The sequence below is a fragment of the Aegilops tauschii genome, chromosome 1, assembly GCF_002575655.3.
Source record: "Aegilops tauschii subsp. strangulata cultivar AL8/78 chromosome 1, Aet v6.0, whole genome shotgun sequence".
Lineage (NCBI taxonomy): Eukaryota > Viridiplantae > Streptophyta > Magnoliopsida > Poales > Poaceae > Aegilops > Aegilops tauschii.
Window position 1 is genome coordinate 46,488,762 of NC_053035.3, and position 21,428 is coordinate 46,510,189.

The window sequence follows — 21,428 nt, forward strand, 5'->3', positions numbered from 1 at the left end:
CGTCACCAAACTTTAAGCGTGCGGACCCTATGGGTTCGAGAACTATGTAGACATGACCGAGACACGTTTCCGGTCAATAACCAATAGCGGAACCTGGATGCTCATATTGGCTCCCACATATTCTACGAAGATCTTTATCGGTCAAACCGCATAACAACATACGTTGTTCCCTTTGTCATCGGTATGTTACTTGCCCGAGATTCGATCGTCGGTATCTCGATACCTAGTTCAATCTCGTTACCGGCAAGTCTCTTTACTCGTTCCGTAATGCATCATCCTGCAACTAACTCATTAGTCACATTGCTTGCAAGGCTTATAGTGATGTGCATTACCGAGAGGGCCCAGAGATACCTCCGATACACGGAGTGACAAATCCTAATCTTGATTCATGCCAACCCAACAAACACCTTCGGAAACACCTGTAGAGCATCTTTATAATCACCCATTTACGTTGTGACGTTTGATTGCACACAAAGTGTTCCTCCGGATATTCGGGAGTTGCACAATCTCATAGTCTGAGGAACATGTATAAGTCATGAAGAAAGCAGTAGCAATAAAACTGTAACGATCACAATGCTAAGCTAATGAATGGGTCTTGTCCATCACATCATTCTCCTAATGATGTGATCCCGTTCATAAAATGACAATACATGTATATGGCTAGGAAACATAACCATCTTTGATGAATAAGCTAGTCAAGTAGAGGCATACTAGGGACACATTGTTTTGTCTATGTATTCACACATGTATCAAGTTTCCGGTTAATAAAATTCTAGCATGAATAATAAACATTTATCATGAAATAAGGAAATAAATAATAACTTTATTATTGCCTCTAGGGCATATTTCCTTCAGGAGTGACATGGCATTTTAATTCCAAAAAATTAAAAAATATCAGAAACACATGAAACCTTGCTTGATGTAATGTCATGCCACCAAGATGATGTGGTAAATTTTTTGCATGTTTGACCAAAGTTTGGACACACACCCCTCACAAACCGGAGCAACTCACTAGAAGGCTCGTGGTTCCGAGAGGGAACAATGCATGTTTGATGACGAACGGGAGATAGCTTCTTCTTACGGCCTTCAATTTTTTTTCTACGTCTAACATGCACTACTACAACTGTAATGTGAAATTTTGGAAAATTCTATGGGTCATTTGACCTTTTAAAGACATTTAAGTGATTTTCTAGCGATTTAATGACCGTAATTCAAATTTGAACTACATCTACATGCAACGCCTAACCAAAACGGCTTGAAAAATCATATTTGTGTACTTGTGTGCGAGTTAATTCCATGTGCAGTAAATTAGAAGGAATTTTCAAACATATTTGTCCAATGACATGGAAACATGCATATGCATGCATGGAGTGACATGGCATTTTAATTTCAAAAAATTAAAAAAAATCAGAAACACATGAAACCTTGCTTGGTGCAATGTCATGCCACCAAGATGATGTGGTAAAAAAAATTCGCATGTTTGATGAAAGTTTGGACACACACCCCTCACAAACCGGAGTAACTCACTAGAAGGCTCGTGGTTCCGAGAGGGAACAATGCATGTTTGATGACGAACTGGAGATAGCTTCCTCTTACGGCCTTCAATTGTTTTCCACGTCTAACGTGCACTACTACAACTGTAATGTGAAATTTTGGAAAATTCTAGGGGTCATTTGACCTTTTAAAGACATTTAAGTGATTTCCTAGCCATTTAATGAGCGTAATTCAAATTTGAACTACATCTACATGCAACACCTAACCAAAACGGTTTGAAAAATCATATTTGTGTACTTGTGTGCGAGTTAATTCCATGTGCAGTAAATTAGAATGAATTTTCAAACATATTGGTCTCACGGCATGGGCACATGCATGGAGTGCCATGGCATTTTAATTCCAAAAACTTAAAAAATGATCAGAAAAACATGAAACCTTGTTTGATGTAATGTCATGCCACCAAGATGATGTGATAAAAAAATTGACCTGTTTGACGAAAGTTTGGACACACACCCCTCACAAACCGGAGCAACTCACTAGAAGGTTCGTGGTTCCGAGAGGGAACAATGCATGTTTGATGACGAACGGGGGATAGCTTCCTCTTACGGCCTTCAAAAAAATTTCTACGTTTAATGTGCACTAATACAACTGTCATGTGAAAATTTGGAAAATTTCAGGGGTCATTTGACCTTTTAAAGACATTTAAGTGATTTTCTAGCCATTTAATGACCATAATTCAAATTTGAACTACATCTACATGAAACGCCTAACCATAACGGTTTGAAAAATCATATTTTTGTGTACTTGTGTGCGAGTTAAAAAATCATCAGATGATGTAAATATCTGGTGTTCAAAAAAGCAAATGTAAAGATATGGCAAGACAACCGACCCCCACACGATTGGCACTCTATCTCGCGGCTCGAGGTTTGGTAAGTGAGTGGCGGAGATCATTAATCAGACACGGTTCGCATTGGAAACTGTCAGCTATTATGTTCACACATGGATTTTCGCTATTATGTTCACACACTGATTTTGCTGCGGGAATCGTGTGTAATTCAAACTACAGTACTCGTAAATTCCGGCGACCGACGTGTGTACTGTCCCTGTCGATCTAGATTCCGGTCGCCAATAAATACTACCTTGGTCACATCGTCCCGCCTGCATTCTCATCTACATCCTCCCCTCGCTCGCCCTCTCTCTCTCTCTCTCAAATATCTGCCATGGCGCCGCAGGTTTGCCCACGCGCCGACGAGGAGTCGCGCCCCCCGAGGACACTCACTCAAATAGTAGCGACAAGGACCCTACGCGCCGCTGAACAAGGTTGCGCCGGACCCCCCAACTTTGGATTGGTTTTGGGGCCAGTACAATCTTTGTCTGTGGAAGTCGCTGCCGCCGGCTGAGAAAGCTAGGCAAGTGGCGTTCAAGAAGAGGATGGCGGAGGAGGAAGCCAGGTACCAGGCGGCATGTGAAGCCCGTGATGCCGCCTAGAAAAAGGAGTCGACAGAGCTTTGGGGGCGGGCGCGTCGTCGTGCCGAGGAGGTGTACGAAGACGGGTACTTCGCGAGGAAGGTCATAGGCGTTGGGCGCCACATCGCTGCATGGAGGTGGGCCGATAAGCTCCAGCCTGCCACTGACGAGGAGCTCCGGTGGGCGCCCAATGAAATGGCAAGATCGTTCGCACGCGGCCGCCAGCAAGAGGCAGATCGGTACGTCAAGCCTGCGAGGCAGAGGAGGCGGAGTACTGCCTCCGCACTGGGAAGACGCGGCGGACCAGGAAGCTGTTGGCGAGGGGTTGTCGGAATACTGGCCCTAGGAGGGATTATTAGTTTTAGTATTGTTCGTTCTCAACTTTATGCATTGTACCTAGTAGTTAAGTATCATCATGTATATGTGATGATATTATATATATATATATATATATATATATATATATTCTGTGATGAACTAATGAACAATTAATATATATATATATATATATTATGAATTCCATTTTCTATCTGTTTTTGTATACTAATTTGAATCTAGCTGTTATCATCCACATATACAGAATGGAAAGCGTATATACACACATTGAAACAGAACATATAAGAACGGAAAACAGAGCACACACATTGAAACAGAGGAATAAACAGAGCAATAGTATGATTGCTGTGAATACATAGCTATCCACGTCGAAACGACTCAACAAAATAAAACACGTCCATGAGACCATGACCAGCAGCCCTTGCCTACGGTACCTCTTGGCTCTGCCTGAGCTCGTGCAGGCGTTCGTCCAAGCGGTCGACACGCTTGCGGTACATCTGGAGCGCAATCTCGAGCTCCAAGCTGGCTATTTCATCGGAGATCACCAGCTCGAGGATGCGACGGCCATGTTCCTCTACTGTGCCCAGGTGGACACCTGGGCCAAGGAGGCGGTCGAGTCTACGGACCAGCGCGTTGGCATCCAGCGGGCCGCGGACAAGGCAAACGGCGCCACCCATGCGAACGGCATGGCGGGCGTCCGGTGCAAGTATGGCACGGCTGGCCTCTGGTGCAAGTACGGCGCTGAGGGCCTCTGCCCACTCCTAGCGAGGAATGGGGGTACTGATGGGACGTGTACCCAGCTGTGATGCCGTGTCGACAGCAGGCAAGCACCGATGGGTCTGCTCTTGTTGTGCGGCGCGTTGCGCCAGTCGCTCTGCGGCGCTCCAACGGTCTCGCCATGCGGCGAGCCGCAGCCTATCGGCGCGGACGCGCCTAGCTTGCTCTGCGGTGCGCCATCGATCATGTTGTGCGGCGAGCTACAGCCTGTCGGCGCTGACATGCCTATCTTGATCCGTTGCGCTCAATAGCCATGCGCCAAAGGTCTACTCAACCCTGGCGATGACGCGCATCACGGCATTGTCCATCGTGTTGCCGGGGAGTGCCTCGGCCTCGACGGGCCGTTGCGCCTGCTCGTTTTCCTCGTCGATGAGGTTGATGGCAGAGGCAGCGCTTTGGTGGGTTGGCATGCTTGGAAAATGTGGATGTGCTACAGGCTGCGCTTGTCGCCTCCATGCGTCGCGCGCCGCCTAGGTTTATGCGCAATATCGCTGGGTGGCGGGAAACAGGTGAGGAAATGGCGGGAAACGGTGGCGTGTTCATAAAACGCCATCAATTAATGGAAACTTAGCATAGAAGGAACATCGAGCTAGCACAAGAAGTAGATGATGATCAGATGAACACGGACCACACTAGGGAACCCGTCAGTGATGAATTCATCAATCGCAAACGGTTGAATACTAGCAAGCGTTTGCCCACAACACACACGGTTTATTCCATCACAAACAGGTCGGATGGATCAACTGTATGCCACGTATCGCACATTACCAAAAAGCAATGTGGTAGACCTTCTTTAACATGTATTAAAAATAAAAAAATAAAAAACAAGGACCTTGAGGTTAAATTAAGAGATGTTGTGTGGACAGAGCATATCACATATTCGGATGACCGCCTGTCCCCCAATGGCCAATAGATGTTGTGTACACAGAGCATATCACATACGTCTTATTAGAAGCAATCGTCTTGTTGTTATCGGTCTTCGCACACATCTATGATTACAGACCTGTTTACCGCGTATCACACACATCTTGATATATGAACCGTTTCTGTTCTCTGGTCTCAACACAAACAGTTCATCCGAGTGAACCGCATGCCGTATATCGCATACACCTTGATCTGGCTGACCGTTTCTTTTGTGTTGCCTAACCGAAACAGTTCATCCGAGTGAACCGTATGTTGTATATCGCACACACCTTCATCTGGCTGCCCGTTTCTTTTGTTCCTCCTCATCGCAAACAGTTAATTGAGCTAAACCGTATGCCCTGCATCGCACACCCAACTAAAATCTGAATCGTGTTTGATGCATCCTCCATCGCAAACGTTTTGCACCTTTTTTGACGGGTTTTTTACACGACCGTTTGCGATTATGGCATCGCACACAGTTTCGTTGAAGGGTCTCTGATCATAGTGTCGCGTTAGCAGCATCCTGCAGTAGTGGGGCTTCACCCCTGCTGCTCTGCGCTGTATTCGGTACGGCACGTGGACCCGGTAGCTTGATGTCCCACATGTCGGCGAAAGGGACTAGAACATTTATGAAAACGAGCGCTCCACTCTTACGACGGAGGATTACACGACATGGCGGCCCAGTGAACTGTTACTTGTACTTTAGTACTATAGTACTATAGTTTTGCTGTTTCACACGATCCATCGATACAAACCCGATTAAACAGGAAAGGGCGGGATTTTTCCCGCGCGGTAGATGATACTGGCCATACATTTCAAAGGCAATTTTAATGTATGCAAACTGAATAATTAAATAACAATATGATATCAAATAAAACTAAAAACACATATGATTTATTGTGTTAGAGTGTAGTAGTAGTGTTGTATTGCATAGTTGTTAGATGTAACATGCGAGAACGTGTAGAGATGTAGTTTTGGAGGGCCTACAGAGAGAAAAGCGTAATACGGTCACCGGACTTTAGAATACGCTCATTACGGTCACTATATACGTTTTGCGGTGATTATACGATCACTTGCTCACCGTTCAGCATCGGATTGCACTTTGTTGACCGGCCAAATAGTCTGCATGGCACCATGTTGACTAGTTAAATTGACCACGTTCCTTGTGGGTCCCACCTGTCAGTTCGCATAGGAAAAAGGTCAGATAAACACAAATTTACGCACGCGCGACAAGACTCCAACCCGTGCGCGGGAACCACCTGGTTGTGTATGTGTCTGTCAGGGCCTGATGTGTGCGCATGCACGTGTAGGTTGAGCACTTGAGCGTGAGAGTGTGTGTTGGTCGTGTGGTGTGTGCATGCATGCGTGCGTGTGTGTGTGTGAGAGTGTTGCGTGCGTGCGTGGCTGCGTGTGTACGTGTGTGTGTGTGTGTGTTGCATGCGTGCATGGCTCCATGTGTTCGTGTTAGTGTTGCGTGCATGTAGTTCGTGTGCATGTGTGTGTGTGTGTGTATAATCACCACACCAGCTCCTGTGTGTTAAAACAGACGGCTCAGCATACCAATACAAGGCCACCTTGTCCGCTATGCCCGCGGTCATGACTTCGAACCACCGTCCAATATTTTTTTGTCGTTTGTTTTCATTCTTACTAGCAAGATGCCTGTGCGTTGCACGTAACATCAAGATGCATTTGTATGACTAGTTTATCTTGTGAGAGAAAAGGATGAACGAGGGAAGGCCTTATATGCAAATGTGGAGAGGTGCATGGGTCAAGGTAGTCAGAGTCGGGATTCGGAGTCGGATCGATTTTCCTCGGACAGAATCGAGTCGTAAGATCGAGTCGTGGAATCGAGAATTCTACTAGATTTACTCAAATAAGATATTTTGTATGCACACAAGAAATTTATATGGGTTATATAGAGTTTTGACACTAAATATGGAGCAAAGAACGTACACACCAATTCTAGTTATATTCCACTTTTTTATGGCTAACCTACCATCTAGCTCGCATGTATGGGACATATATGAGAGGTAAATATATCGAACATTTAAACCTTCAATGCACGAAATTTACTTAGGTTTTTTTAGAGTGCGTGAATAGTCGATCACTTGTCTATTTGACCTGCAGTGCTAAACCTTGAAGGGTCTTGCTCTCCTTCTCTGATCAATCTTGAAGCATCCTTCTTTTCACGCCATTTCCATCTGTTGACAAGCCTGATCCTCAATTTTGATCTAGGGTTTCTGAGAGCTAGATCAAAGGTGTCGGCGCCTAAGCATTTGAGCTTGGGAGGGGAATAAAGCTCTATGAGGTATACGAAAAGGGGTTTGGATGATGGCATACTATATTGCTACAACTAAACAAACGGCTTAAGTAAATTATTAGAATCGGACATAGTCCATAGCATAGTCGGGATTGTGCAGTTTTGTGCAGGATTCTATGATTTGGATCGCGACTCAACATGGATTCTACCTGATCCGGATTCAAAGTAGGATTTGGATCGACATGCTTCCGTAGGGTCGTGAAGTTGTAGGATTATAGCAGTCGAGTCGGGATTCTGACTACCTTGGTGTGGGTACCTTTTTGCAAAATTGCCATAGTTTCCTTCCTATCCATCAGATATAAATCGGACGGCCTATATTGCAGGATGGCAGGCACACCATCATCAGCAACTCTATTTTTATAAGAGTGTAGAGTAGATACATGCCGACAGGTGGGCCCAATGGTAGTGAGATAATGTGATGCAACACTAGAGGTGCCACGTGGAGTGTTTAACTGGTCAACTAGTCGTGTCTTGAGCAAATATAGAGCTGTACGGTGAGCCTGTCACTGTATAATAACCACAAAACGTAAATGGTGACCGCAATGAGTGGATTCTGAAGTCCAATGTATGTATCATGCTTTCGCTTCAAATACAATGATCGTCACTGTATATATCGCGAGAGAAAGATGAAACATGTGTAAATGTGTTGGGGGCATACTTTTAGAGGACCTGGAGATAGTTTGTGTGCGTACGTGAAAGGGGCGTAGAGGGGGTGTATGCGATGGAGAGAGAGATGCTCTTCGTTTCTCTTTATTATGACTAACTTTATATATAGTATAAAAATATAAAAATTCACAGTGCGGAATAAATATCATTGTGGGCACCATGCAATGCAAATTAACGTTCATACTCCTCCATATAACTTTGTAATGTTGTATATATGTAGAAATTCTAAAATAATTTTTTAGCCACACTTTATTCAGAGGGAATGTTGTATGCGAAATAAACGTGAAGAGAGGGCTTTTTAGATCAATTCGGTATGTGATGTAACATGTGTGAATGTGTAGTTGATGTATTTGACAGGGCCTAGAGAGGTATGTTTGTGTATTACATATTCGAGAGAGGCATGGATAGAGGGGCCGGCGGGGGGAGGGGGACGTGGGAGAGATAGCACGAGAAATGAGAGAGGTCTAGAGAGAGAGGGACGAATATGATGTCACGGCGAGAGATGCCCTTGAGTGTGTATATGCAAGGGGGGAGGGGATAGAGGCACGAGGAAAAAAAATTGTGTGGTGTCTGTGTTGGTATGTGTGGGTGTGAGAAGATAACAAGACCTGGGGGCAGAGGGTGTGTCACCGCGTGAGGTCCGGTGGGCCGGGGTGAGGCCCTTGGTTCAGTTCCGTCCTGCGCCACATTGGTCGGCCGGTGACGCATTTAGGGAGACCCATGGATGACTAGTCGTACAAGACAAAGATAGGAGAATCGTGAAGGACTCTGTGTCCACTGACAAAGCCGGCTAGGATTTGTAACCCTAGGTCCTCGGGCTAAGGTAAACCCTTATCTCTGATATTACTATTCATCCAACCTAACTTTAAGGGGCGTCCTACAGAATGCTCTGCTAGAATCATACTCGTCGATTAGGAAGAGAGGTGTGAGACAATGCGTAGGAGACAGGCCTAAAGATAATGTCCATACGGGAGACACGTAGGCAGGTCTATGTATATAGAAAGGGTCGATGGGATTGTGCGTGTGTATGCTTGTGAGAGAAAGAGTGCTTGTGATAAAGGTTAGTGAAAACAGTCGTAAATGGTTACGAGAGGGAGGGAGGGTTATATCGAGAGCATGTCTGTGAGAAAGACACCTCGGGAGAGAGTGTGTGAGCATGTGTGAGAGACCACCGATGGAGAGTGAAACTACACGTAAAAGACTGTTGTACACATTGATTAAAAATATAAATTGTATCCAAATATTAGGATGGGATCATGATATTTGCAATTCGCGTAAGGAACGGTCATTGATCCATCGGACATCTAGATTCTATCAAATTTGAGCATGTCTATGTTATTATTCGACATAATTGATCCACATAGTTAGTATTTTGAACTCCAGACAATGCATCGCTTTAGCAATCGAATATAAACGTGAGTATAGTTCATGTTGTGTGTGTAAAGCACATTATACATACGAAAGTTACACAATGAACATTATAAATAGCTACCTATGAACTAGCATACATTTGAATTCAACTTAAGGTGGTTTAAAAAATTCAAATTCAACATGAAGTCCATTCAATTATTTGAATTCGATATCATGGCATTTGTAAATCATACCTAAATTATGGGGGCACCATTCTTTCCTCTGCTTTCGTACATAATAGCATATATAGTCGTGTGCAAAATAGATTCAAAATTACCTCCTCCATTCCAAAATAATCGTAGTTATAGGATTTTCAAGTGTCAAAATTTCAAAAAGAAGCGGATAATTTAATGAGGTTTTTAAACATACAAGGTCAAATTTAACGTTGTCTATTTAGGTCAATCCTCAAAGTTCAAGAGTACTCTAAACGTGAATGCTTATGTTTCAAAATTTCGAACGAAGCGCCAAAAGAGCCTCAACTCGCCCGAAAATGCGTGAGACCAATGTTTGGTAGTAGAAGGAAATTACTTTTCTAACTCCGACCCGTGAAACCTACCGGCCCGCCGTCCAAAGGTCTAAACCGGGGTGGGTTTGTAGCTTCATCTAGACGCCACGCAACCGCCTCCGAAAAACATTTATACACAATGGTCGTCTAAGCGCACATGCGCGCGGCCGAAATCGCTCCCACCCACTATTTGGGACACCCGGGATTACCATCCTACTCCTGACCCGCAGTAGGTCCAAAATTTAAGAGGGGGGCAAAGTTTGTACTTTCCCCAAATTTCTAACAAGCGCGTCCCATCTATTCAAAAAAGCCAAAAACAAGTGTGTCCCAGACCAAAACATGGTTCTCCCTTAGCTACCCCCACCCCCCCCCCCCCCCCCGGTCCGATTCCCCATTCATACTCTGTGGGTGCCAAAACTACCTCTCCACCAGCCGTGAAACCCCAGCATCCTCCGTCCGCCACCCCATCCCACCCATCAACCGCCGGCCTCCTCCATCACGCCGGAGCCGATACCCCGACGTCGTCGTCCACCGCAACCTCAACCGCAACGCCCTCCACAGCTAGTAGTTGAAGCCGAGGCCGAGCTGTCCGTACCCGAGCCAGTTCAACCACGCTGTCCTGCGCCTCACCGCTGCCGCTCCAACTTCGCCACCGTCCACCGCACCGGAGCTGTTCCTGCTATGCCTTCCTTTGCCGCCTCAGATCTGCTTCCCCTCCGCCGACATACGGCCACGGCAACACAGTCAACAATTTGGCCATGGGTTCGTCCAAGGCTGCACCCTCCTCCAAAACATCGGTTCCCCCGGTAAAAAGAAGAAAATCGCCGCGACATATGGAGGACACAACACTGGCAACCGGAAATGGTAATCCTCTTCCCTTATTCGTGAAGATCTTACGTGTCTGCTTGCACGGTATTCATCCCACAGAAGACACTAGTTGACCGCTTCTTCTTGATACTAGATGTTCCTACTAACTTGCGATGCTCAAGGTTTCTCCTCATATACTATTTCACCTTAGCTAGAGGTCCATCGCCCCCCTGGATTTCAATTCCTAGTCAGTTGATTCCCAATTAAAGGAAGCATTACCCGGCGTAACAGGCGCTATTCTGCCTATTACGCTGGGGAAGCAGCGCCTCGGTGTTTATCTTAGGGGTGTGTGGGGCCCAGAGCTGTTGGCGCCTGATCTGGAGGTTGGCCAGGATTAAAGGGATGGTCGGGGGTGCTGCCAAGAACGGCGGTGGTGTGAGGTCGAGGGGAGGGCGGGGCGGCGGAGGCAGGGGTCTGGGCCGGTGGTCGCTGGCGGTTCGAGAAAGATCGTCAACAATGACTGGCGAGAGGTAGACGAAGGCCATCTGCCCATTCCTTATAGATCGGACGGTTCATAAAAAAATTGACTCGCCTATTTATTTTCAGTCGACTGTTATTTTGATAGGACCACATGTGGTGGTGTGCTGGAGGAGTACCTGCATTTCCCAGCCATCCTTGTGCTCATATATTACAAAATCATACGGAGTAGAATCTAATTTTGTTTGCCACGCAATGTTGTAGAGCTATCATATGTCTCTTGTCATTTATTTTTCAGCCACCTGCTATCTGCTACTTTTACAATGCACTAGTTCTGCACACACTTCACCCATACTCTCACTATTGTGTTTCTATGCAAGGTTATTTCAGACTCTGCCTTGACAGAAGCAGAAAAGAAAAGAGAGAAGTTGCTCCAGCTTCGTACGCGGCTAGGCCAAACATGTTTCAGCACTTTAAAGGGTGTAGTGTTAGCAGATGGAGACGGTAAACGTAGCTCTGGAGTTGATGATCTCGCTCGCAATGAACCACCATCCCAGGTGCCTGCTTTAACTTCGCGGTGTCATATGTGGTTGCATGTTGCATATGGTGTCTAGCTTGTATTCGAAAGGCCGAAGTTGGTCTTTATTAAGATAAGGAAACATAGCTCTGGAGTTGATGATCTTGCTCGCAATGAACCACCATCCCGGGAGAACCAGAGGACAAATAGCTAGTCAGGGCACTAGCCGAGCCAGTGACAAGCCCAGCACAGACAGGCATCACCTGGAAGCCAACTAAAAAGCCACGATGGTGGCGAAGCATCCCACCTCCCACCAGGCTCTCAGATCCTAGATGATCATGAAGGAAATATGCCCTAGAGGCAATAATAAAGTTATTATTTATTTCCTTATATCATGATAAATGTTTATTATTCATGCTAGAATTGTATTAACCGGAAACATAATACATGTGTGAATACATACACAAACAGAGTGTCACTAGTATGCCTCTACTTGACTAGCTCGTTGATCAAAGATGGTTATGTTTCCTAGCCATAGACATGAGTTCTCATTTGATTAACGGGATCACATCATTAGGAGAATGATGTGATTGACTTGACCCATTCCGTTAGCTTAGCAGTTGGTCGTTTAGTATTCTGCTATTGCTTTCTTCATGACTTATACATGTTCCTATGACTATGAGATTATGCAACTCCCGTTTACCGGAGGAACACTTTGTGTGCTACCAAACATCACAACGTAACTGGGTGATTATAAAGGAGCTCTACAGGTGTCTCCGAAGGTACTTGTTGGGTTGGCGTATTTCGAGATTAGGATTTGTCACTCCGATTGTCGGAGAGGTATCTCTGGGCCCACTCGGTAATGCACATCACTATAAGCCTTGCAAGCATTGCAACTAATGAGTTAGTTGGGGGATGATGTATTACGGAACGAGTAAAGAGACTTGCCGGTAACGAGATTGAACTAGGTATTGAGATACCGACGATCGAATCTCGGGCAAGTAACATACCGATGACAAAGGGAACAACATATGTTGTTATGCAGTCTGACCGAAAAAGATCTTCGTAGAATATGTAGGAGCCAATATGGGCATCCAGGTTCCGCTATTGGTTATTGACCAGAGAGGTGTCTCGGTCATGTCTACATAGTTCTCGAACCCGTAGGGTCCGCACGCTTAACGTTCGTTGACGATATAGTACTATGAGTTATGTATGTTGGTGACCGAATGTTGTTCGGAGTTTCGGATGAGATCACGGATATGACGAGGAACTCCGGAATGGTCCGGAAGTAAAGATTGATATGTGGATAGTAGTGTTTGATCTCCGGAAGGGTTCCGGAATCCATCGGAAGGGGTTCCGGATGTTTCCCGAAATGTTTGGGCACGAGAACACTTTATCTGGGCCAAAGGGGAAAGCCCACGAGGTTTTTGGAAAGCGCAAAAGGAAGTTTTGCAGAGTCTAGGAGCCAGACGCCAGGGTCCCCGGCGTCTGGCCCTGGAGTCCGAGAAGGACTCTTGCCTTTCGGGTGAAACCGACTTTGTGGAGGCTTTTACTCCAAGTTTCAACCCCAAGGCTCAACATATAAATAGAGGGGTAGGGCTAGCACCCAAGACACATCAAGAAACACCAAGTCGTGTGCCGGCAACCCCGTCCCCTCTAGTTTATCCTCCGTCATTGTTTTCTTAGTGCTTAGGCGAAGCCCTGCAGAGATTGTTCTTCACCAACACCGTCACCACACCGTCGTGCTGCTGGAACTCATCTACTACTTCGCCCGTCTTGCTGGATCAAGAAGGCGAGGACGTCACCGAGCCGACCGTGTGCAGAACTCGGAGGTGCCATGCTTTCGGTACTTGGATCGGTCGGATCATGAAGGCGTTCGACTACATCAACCGCGTTGATATAACGCTTCCGCTTACGGTCTACGAGGGTATGTAGACAACACTCCCCTCTCGTTGCTATGCATCACCCTGATCCTGCGTGTGCGTAGGAATTTTTTTGAAATTACTACGTTCCCCAACAAATCATGCTCACCACTCCAGCCGGATGTCTAGCTTGTATTGCTTCCAATTTGGTTAAATTGCATCTGCTTAGCTTACACATTATATCTTTGAATATGACATGCCTTCCTGTTTTTGGTACATACTAGTACATCTATCTATTAACCATGTTCTTACATCAAACTAATGTTCTTGTGTATCCCTCGTCAATCACTTATGATGAGGCAGTCAGGCCAGTGGACTACTGTGAGTAAAGATCCTCATTTAAAGAATGCAGCGTCAGCCTCCCCACATGATTCTCAAGAAATGGCAAGGCTAAATGAAGATAGTGAACGTAGCTCTGTAGTTGATTACCACATTTCCCCTACATGAGCATCGCGGGTGCTTGCTCTAACTTGGCAGCGTGATATGTGGTTGCATGTTGCATATGGTGTCTAGATTGTAATTCTTCCAATTTGGTTAAATTGCATGTGCTATTCTGCTTAGTTTATACACTATACCTTTTAATGTGACATGCCTTCCTGTTTTTAGTACATAGTACATCTGTCTATTAAGCATGTCCTTACATAAAACTATTGTTTTTTGTATCCCACATCAATCAATATGACGAGACACCTTTAGTATATGCAGTGCGATATTAGTTGCATCTTTCATATGATTTATAGCATGCGCTGCTTCTAATTTGTTGAAATGCCATTTATGATGGGACGCTTTTAACTTGGCAGATTCATATTGGTTGCATCTTTCATGTGGTGTCTAGCTTGCATTGCTTCTTATTTGTTGAAATGGCTTATGCTTAGTTTACACAAACAGTTGTGAATATGCCATGCCATCCTGTTTTTTGTACATATTCCATCCTGGTATCATGTGTTTGCCTTACATTAAATTAGTGATTGTCAGTATCATGCACGAATGAGTTTTGAAGAGTGAATTTTATTGCTTTTTCTTGTTGGTTTTACTTGACAATTCAAAATCAATAAAGCGGAAGGAAGTTAGCAAGGCAGCGGATAAAGGTGCTCCTTCCAGACAGAGGGCCACTATAGATTCTACTCCTCCAACCCCACAAGATGATTTGCAAGACAACACATGCATAGACACTCAACGTAGCTGTGTTGATGATGAGCACGTCTCCCCTAGTGCACCATCACAGGTGCTCCCTCTAACTTGGCACTGTTATATGTGGTTGCATGTTATGTATGATGTCTAGCTTGTATTGCTTCTAATTTGGTTGAATTCCATCTGCTTACTTTACACATTATACTTGTGAATAAGACATGTGTTCCTGTTTCTAGAACATACAATATCTGTCTATCACACCATGTTCTTACATCAAAGTACTACTGTTGTGTAACCTGCAACAATCACTGATCATAAGACACGTTTGACTTGGGAATTTGATATAGGTTACATCTCGCATTCTTTTCTAGCTTGTACTACTTCTAATTTGTTGAAATGGCACTTATGACGAGACAGTTTTAACTTGGTAGAGTGATATTCGTTGCATCTTTCATATGGTGTCTAGCTTTCATTGCTTCTAATTTGTTGAAATGCCTTCTCCTTAGTTTACACATCATAGCTGTGAATATGCAATGATGTCCTTTTTTGTTCCACATTCAATCGTCCTATCATGCGGTCGCCTTACATTAAAGTAGTGCTCGTCAGCATCTACATCAATGAGTTCTGAAAAGAAGATTTTTATTCATTTTTCTTGTGGGTTTGAATTGACAAGGCAATAAAACTAAGAAGCAGGAAGGAAAAAATAAGGCAGGGACTGATGGCGGTCTTTCGGCGAAACCGGCATCCCAGGTGCTTTCTCTAGCTTGGCAGTGTGATATTGTCTTGCATGTTGCATACGGTGTCTAGCATGCATTGATTCTTATTTGTTGAAATGGCTTCTGCTTAGTTTACACAAACAGATGTGAATATGCCATGCCGTCCTGTTTTTCGTACATATTCCATCCTGGTATCATGTGTTTGCCTTACATCAAAGTAGTGATTGTCAGTATCATGCACGAATGAGTTCTGAAGAGTGAATATTATTTCTTTTTCTTGTCGGTTTTACTTGACCATTCAAAATCAATAAACCGGAAGGAAGTTAGCAAGGCAGCGGATAAAGGTGCTCCTTCCAAACGGAGGGCCTCTACAGATTCTACTCCTCCAACCCCCCCAAGATGATTTGCAAGACAACACATGCATAGACACTCAACGTAGCTGTGTTGATGATGCGCACGTCTCCCCTAGTGCACCATCACAGGTGCTCCCTCTAACTTGGCATTGTTATATGTGGTTGCCTGTTATGTATGATGTCTAGCTTGTATTGCTTCTAATTTTTTTGAATTCCATCTGCTTACTTTACACATTATACTTGTGAATAAGACATGTGTTCCTGTTTCTAGAACATACAATATATGTCTATCACACCATGTTCTTACATCAAAGTACTACAGTTGTGTAGCCTCCAACAATCACTTATCATAAGACACGTTTGACTTGGGAGTGTGATATAGGTTACATCTCGCATTCTTTTCTAGCTTGTACTACTTCTAATTTGTTGAAATGGCACTTATGACGAGACAGTTTTAACTTGGTAGAGTGATATTCGTTGCATCTTTCATATGGTGTCTAGCTTTCATTGCTTCTAATTTGTTGAAATGCCTTCTCCTTAGTTTACACATCATAGCTATGAATATGCAATGTTGTCCTTTTTGTTCCATATTCAATCGTCCTATCATGCGGTCACCTTATATTAAAGTAGTGCTCGTCAGCATCTGCATCAATGAGTTCAGAAAAGCGGATTTTTATTCATTTTTCTTGTGGGTTTGAATTGAAAAGGCAATAAAACTAAGAAGCGGGAAGGAAAAAATAAGGCAGGGACTGATGGCGGTCTTCCGGCGAAACCGGCATCCCAGGTGCTTTCTCTAGCTTGGCAGTGTGATATTGTCTTGCATGTTGCATATGGTGTCTAGCTTGCATTGCTTCTTATTTGTTGAAATGGCTTATGCTTTGTTTACACAAACAGTTGTGAATATGCCATGCCATCCTGTTTTTTGTACATATTCCATCCTGGTATCATGTGTTTGCCTTACATCAAAGTAGTGATTGTCAGTATCACGCACAACTGAGTTTTGAAGAGTGAATTTTATTGCTTTTCTTGTCGGTTTTACTTGACAATTCAAAATCAATAAAGCGGAAGGAAGTTAGCAAGGCAGCGGATAAAGGTGCTCCTTACAGACGGAGGGCCTCTACAGATTCTACTCCTCCAACCCCTCAAGATGATTTGCAAGACAACACATGCATAGACACTCAACGTAGCTGTGTTGATGATGAGCACGTCTCCCCTAGTGCACAATCACAGGTGCTCCCTCTAACTTGGCACTATTATATGTGGTTGCATGTTATGTATGATGTTTAGCTTGTATTGCTTCTAATTTTGTTGAATTCCATCTGCTTACTTTACACATTATACTTGTGAATAAGACATGTGTTCCTGTTTCTAGAACATACAATATCTGTCTATCACACCATGTTCTTACATCAAAGTACTACTGTTGTGTAACCTCCAACAATCACTTATCATAAGACACGTTTGACTTGGGAGTGTGATATAGGTTACATCTCGCATTCTTTTCTAGCTTGTACTACTTCGAATTTGTTGAAATGGCACTTATGACGACACAGTTTTAACTTGGTAGAGTGATATTCGTTGCATCTTTCATATAGTGTCTAGCTTTCATTGCTTCTAATTTGTTGAAATGCCTTCTCCTTAGTTTACACATCATAGCTATGAATATGCAATGTTGTCCTTTTTGTTCCACATTCAATCGTCCTATCATGCGGTCACCTTACATTAAAGTAGTGCTCGTCAGCATCTGCATCAATGAGTTCAGAAAAGCGGATTTTTATTCATTTTTCTTGTGGGTTTGAATTGAAAAGGCAATAAAACTAAGAAGCGGGAAGGAAAAAATAAGGCAGGGACTGATGGCGGTCTTCCGGCGAAACCGGCATCCCAGGTGCTTTCTCTAGCTTGGCAGTGTGATATTGTCTTGCATGTTGCATACGGTGTCTAGCTTGCATTGCTTCTTATTTGTTGAAATGGCTTATGCTTTGTTTACACAAACAGTTGTGAATATGCCATGCCATCCTGTTTTTTGTACATATTCCATCCTGGTATCATGTGTTTGCCTTACATCAAAGTAGTGATTGTCAGTATCACGCACAACTGAGTTTTGAAGAGTGAATTTTATTGCTTTTCTTGTCGGTTTTACTTGACAATTCAAAATCAATAAAGCGGAAGGAAGTTAGCAAGGCAGCGGATAAAGGTGCTCCTTACAGACGGAGGGCCTCTACAGATTCTACTCCTCCAACCCCTCAAGATGATTTGCAAGACAACACATGCATAGACACTCAACGTAGCTGTGTTGATGATGAGCACGTCTCCCCTAGTGCACAATCACAGGTGCTCCCTCTAACTTGGCACTGTTATATGTGGTTGCATGTTATGTATGATGTTTAGCTTGTATTGCTTCTAATTTTGTTGAATTCCATCTGCTTACTTTACACATTATACTTGTGAATAAGACATGTGTTCCTGTTTCTAGAACATACAATATCTGTCTATCACACCATGTTCTTACATCAAAGTACTACTGTTGTGTAACCTGCAACAATCACTTATAATAAGACACGTTTGACTTGGGAGTGTGATATAGGTTACATCTCGCATTCTTTTCTAGCTTGTACTACTTCTAATTTGTTGAAATGGCACTTATGACGAGACAGTTTTAACTTGGTAGAGTGATATTTGTTGCATCTTTCATATGGTGTCTAGCTTTCATTGCTTCTAATTTGTTGAAATGTCTTCTCCTTAGTTTACACATCATAAGCTTTGAATATGCAATGTTGTGAATATGCAATGCCACTAATGACGAGAGACCTTTAACTTGGTAGTGTGATGTTGTTTGCATCTTCTGATTTATTTCTTGTACTGCTTCACATTTGTTTAAATGCCAGTTATGACGAGACACTGTTAACTTGGCAGAGCGATATTTGTAGCATCTTTCATATGGTGTCTACCTTCCATTGCATTGCTTCTAATTAGTGAAATGTATTCTGCTTAGTTTACACATCATGGTTCTGGTTATCTCATGTCGTCCTGTTTTTCATACATATTACATCCTCCTATCATGGGGTTGTCTAACATCAAAGTTCAGTTCGTCTGTATCATGCATCAATTTGTTCTGAAGAACTAAATTGTTATTCATTTTTCTTGTCGGCTTGACTTAACATGGCACAGAGAAAGAGGAAGGAACACAGAATGACAGGGGATGGTGTTAGTACTAAGGACACACAGAAAGGGAAGTGGAAGAATCCTGCAGATTCTACTGGTACTGATGGTGCAATAGAAGGTCAAAGTCCAGCGGAAAATTGTACAAACGGGGTATCCCGTGCTACACGAGCTGCAGAACAAGCCAAACAGAAATCAATAGCTGCCACCAAACAAGCAGAGACAGCCCTAGTTGTTGCAACACCTTCCAGAGTACCACCAGCTGCACGAGTTACTCGTTTGTCAACTCAGCTAGCAGCATGTTCCCAAGCTCCCTTGCCACCTGACACTACTTCCGAAGCTCTCTTGACACAAGACAAGTTGGCAAGATCAGATGAACTTTGTGAGCTTCGACAGCAAGAAGGTAGTTGCTGGAGTCAAGTTACAGTTGCATGCTTCTTTATATGTAGTCTCACAGTTTGATGTACACTAACACTTCCTATGTTCGTTGTTGGACTAGCACCTAGGCGCAAGAGGAAACAAACATCAGGGATAATGCTCAATAGGTTAACTAAATCTAGAGGAGGAAGAATGGAGATCCGTTTTGAGGCAGGTTTAAAAAGGCCACGTGATGCTACAGAGCCAGCCAAGTTAGTATCAGAGGCAGCGGTTGCCGTTAGGTGTCATGTACGTATCCTCCCAACATGGATTCAGTACAGGAATGACAAAGACGAAACCCAGTTCAACACCTTCCTCGACCATTTATCTGTAAGTATGGTTATGTATGGAAACTAGTAATATCGTCTTGCTCTGTCCCATACTTTCTAGGTTGCTGATAATGAGACTCCCATAATTTTCAATAGATGAGGTTCAAGTTGGATAGCCAAGATGATGCAACCAGACAAGCTTGCACCCATGTTTTCAAGTCTGCTCTGCGACAGTATCGGTATAACTTGAGGAAAACTCACTTTGAAGGCAAGGCTAACAGTGAACTTGCCCAAACATCTCCAGTGGAAAAATATATCGGATGAAGACTGGAGAGGCCTCGTTAAACACTGGTCTGATCCAAAGTATCAGGTACATTATATATATATATATATATGATCAAATCACATGTTCAAGTCCTATTTACGCATGTGCCTCATAAATCTATCTTCTTGTAGGTGAACTGTTCAAAGAACAAGGCCAACCGTACGAAAGTGAAATTCCAACATACGACAGGATCTCGTAGCTATACTGCACACTGCAAGGCTCTTGTAATTAGCCGTTGTTTCACTCTTTTTGTTGTACCATATTATCATATCTATATTGACTTGTTCCAAATGCAGAGGAAAGCCCGCAAGGACCAAAAAGTACCTAAACCAAATGTTGTGGAAATTTTCAAGGACAGTCACACCAGCAAGACGAAGGTCATGACTACACCAGTCAAAGCCGCTGTTGTAAGTCCTTAATCCTCATGCCTTTTAACTACTACTTACTCTGACTTGTGCATTGAACTGCATGGTTTGCAGCCAATGTCTATTACTCTTTTCAATGTTATACACAATTGTCTTAGCGTATCATTGCACCTTACAAGGTTTAAAAGAGAGGAGTGATGTTCCTTTGATCTTGATCTGTAATCTAGTTCTGTGCTGGACTTTCCCACACAATGTTACAATTGCATGTTTGTCTGTTCTCAGTTGTTTTGTGATATGAATGATGTCATACTATGCTTACCGTATTATAAACTTTGTCTCTTTATCCTTAGCTGTCAATACAATGTGAAGAAATAGACAATACATTAGCCATGGTATATGGTCATATGTTTGGAACCTGGTTTAATATGTACTTTGCAGCAAAATACAACTAATATTTTACATGGGTTCACCAGAATAAGTTCTATATATAGACCAAAGCTATTTTGTTTGGTTTTGTTGCCTCCTTAATATCTTCTGTTCTGGTACTCCTAATGTAAAAACTCAACTTTTCAGCAAGCTATGGAAAAAAATGGTGGAACCGCCACCTTCTGAAGGTGACGAGGCAACTATAACCGCAATGTCACCTCTTGCTGCAGTGGGTCTGTACCTATCCACTAACAGTGCCAAAAGCGCGTTCCTGCGTAATACTGGGTTGGTTGTTAAGGCAATCTCGTCCAAACTGCCTCATGATCAAGATATGAAAGCTCAAAACAATGTTATATCTGCGCTCCAGACACAAGTCCATTCCCTAACAGAGACCCTTTGTGAAACAAGGACAGACATTGTTCGATGTCGTCAAGATATGCATGGTTTTGAAACCAGACTATCAGACATTTGCTATGTTGTTCAGGAGCCTAGGAGAAATGAAGGCGAAGGTTATGGTGCTCCATCGGACATACAACATGAAAACGTAACAGTCAGGTCAAATGAACTGAGCTTCTGAACTTCTGGTGGTGCATTTATCTGCCAAACTGTTAACTTTTATGCCAACCTTCCTTTTGTTTTAAGGTTGTAATTTGTTTTGTTGCGATA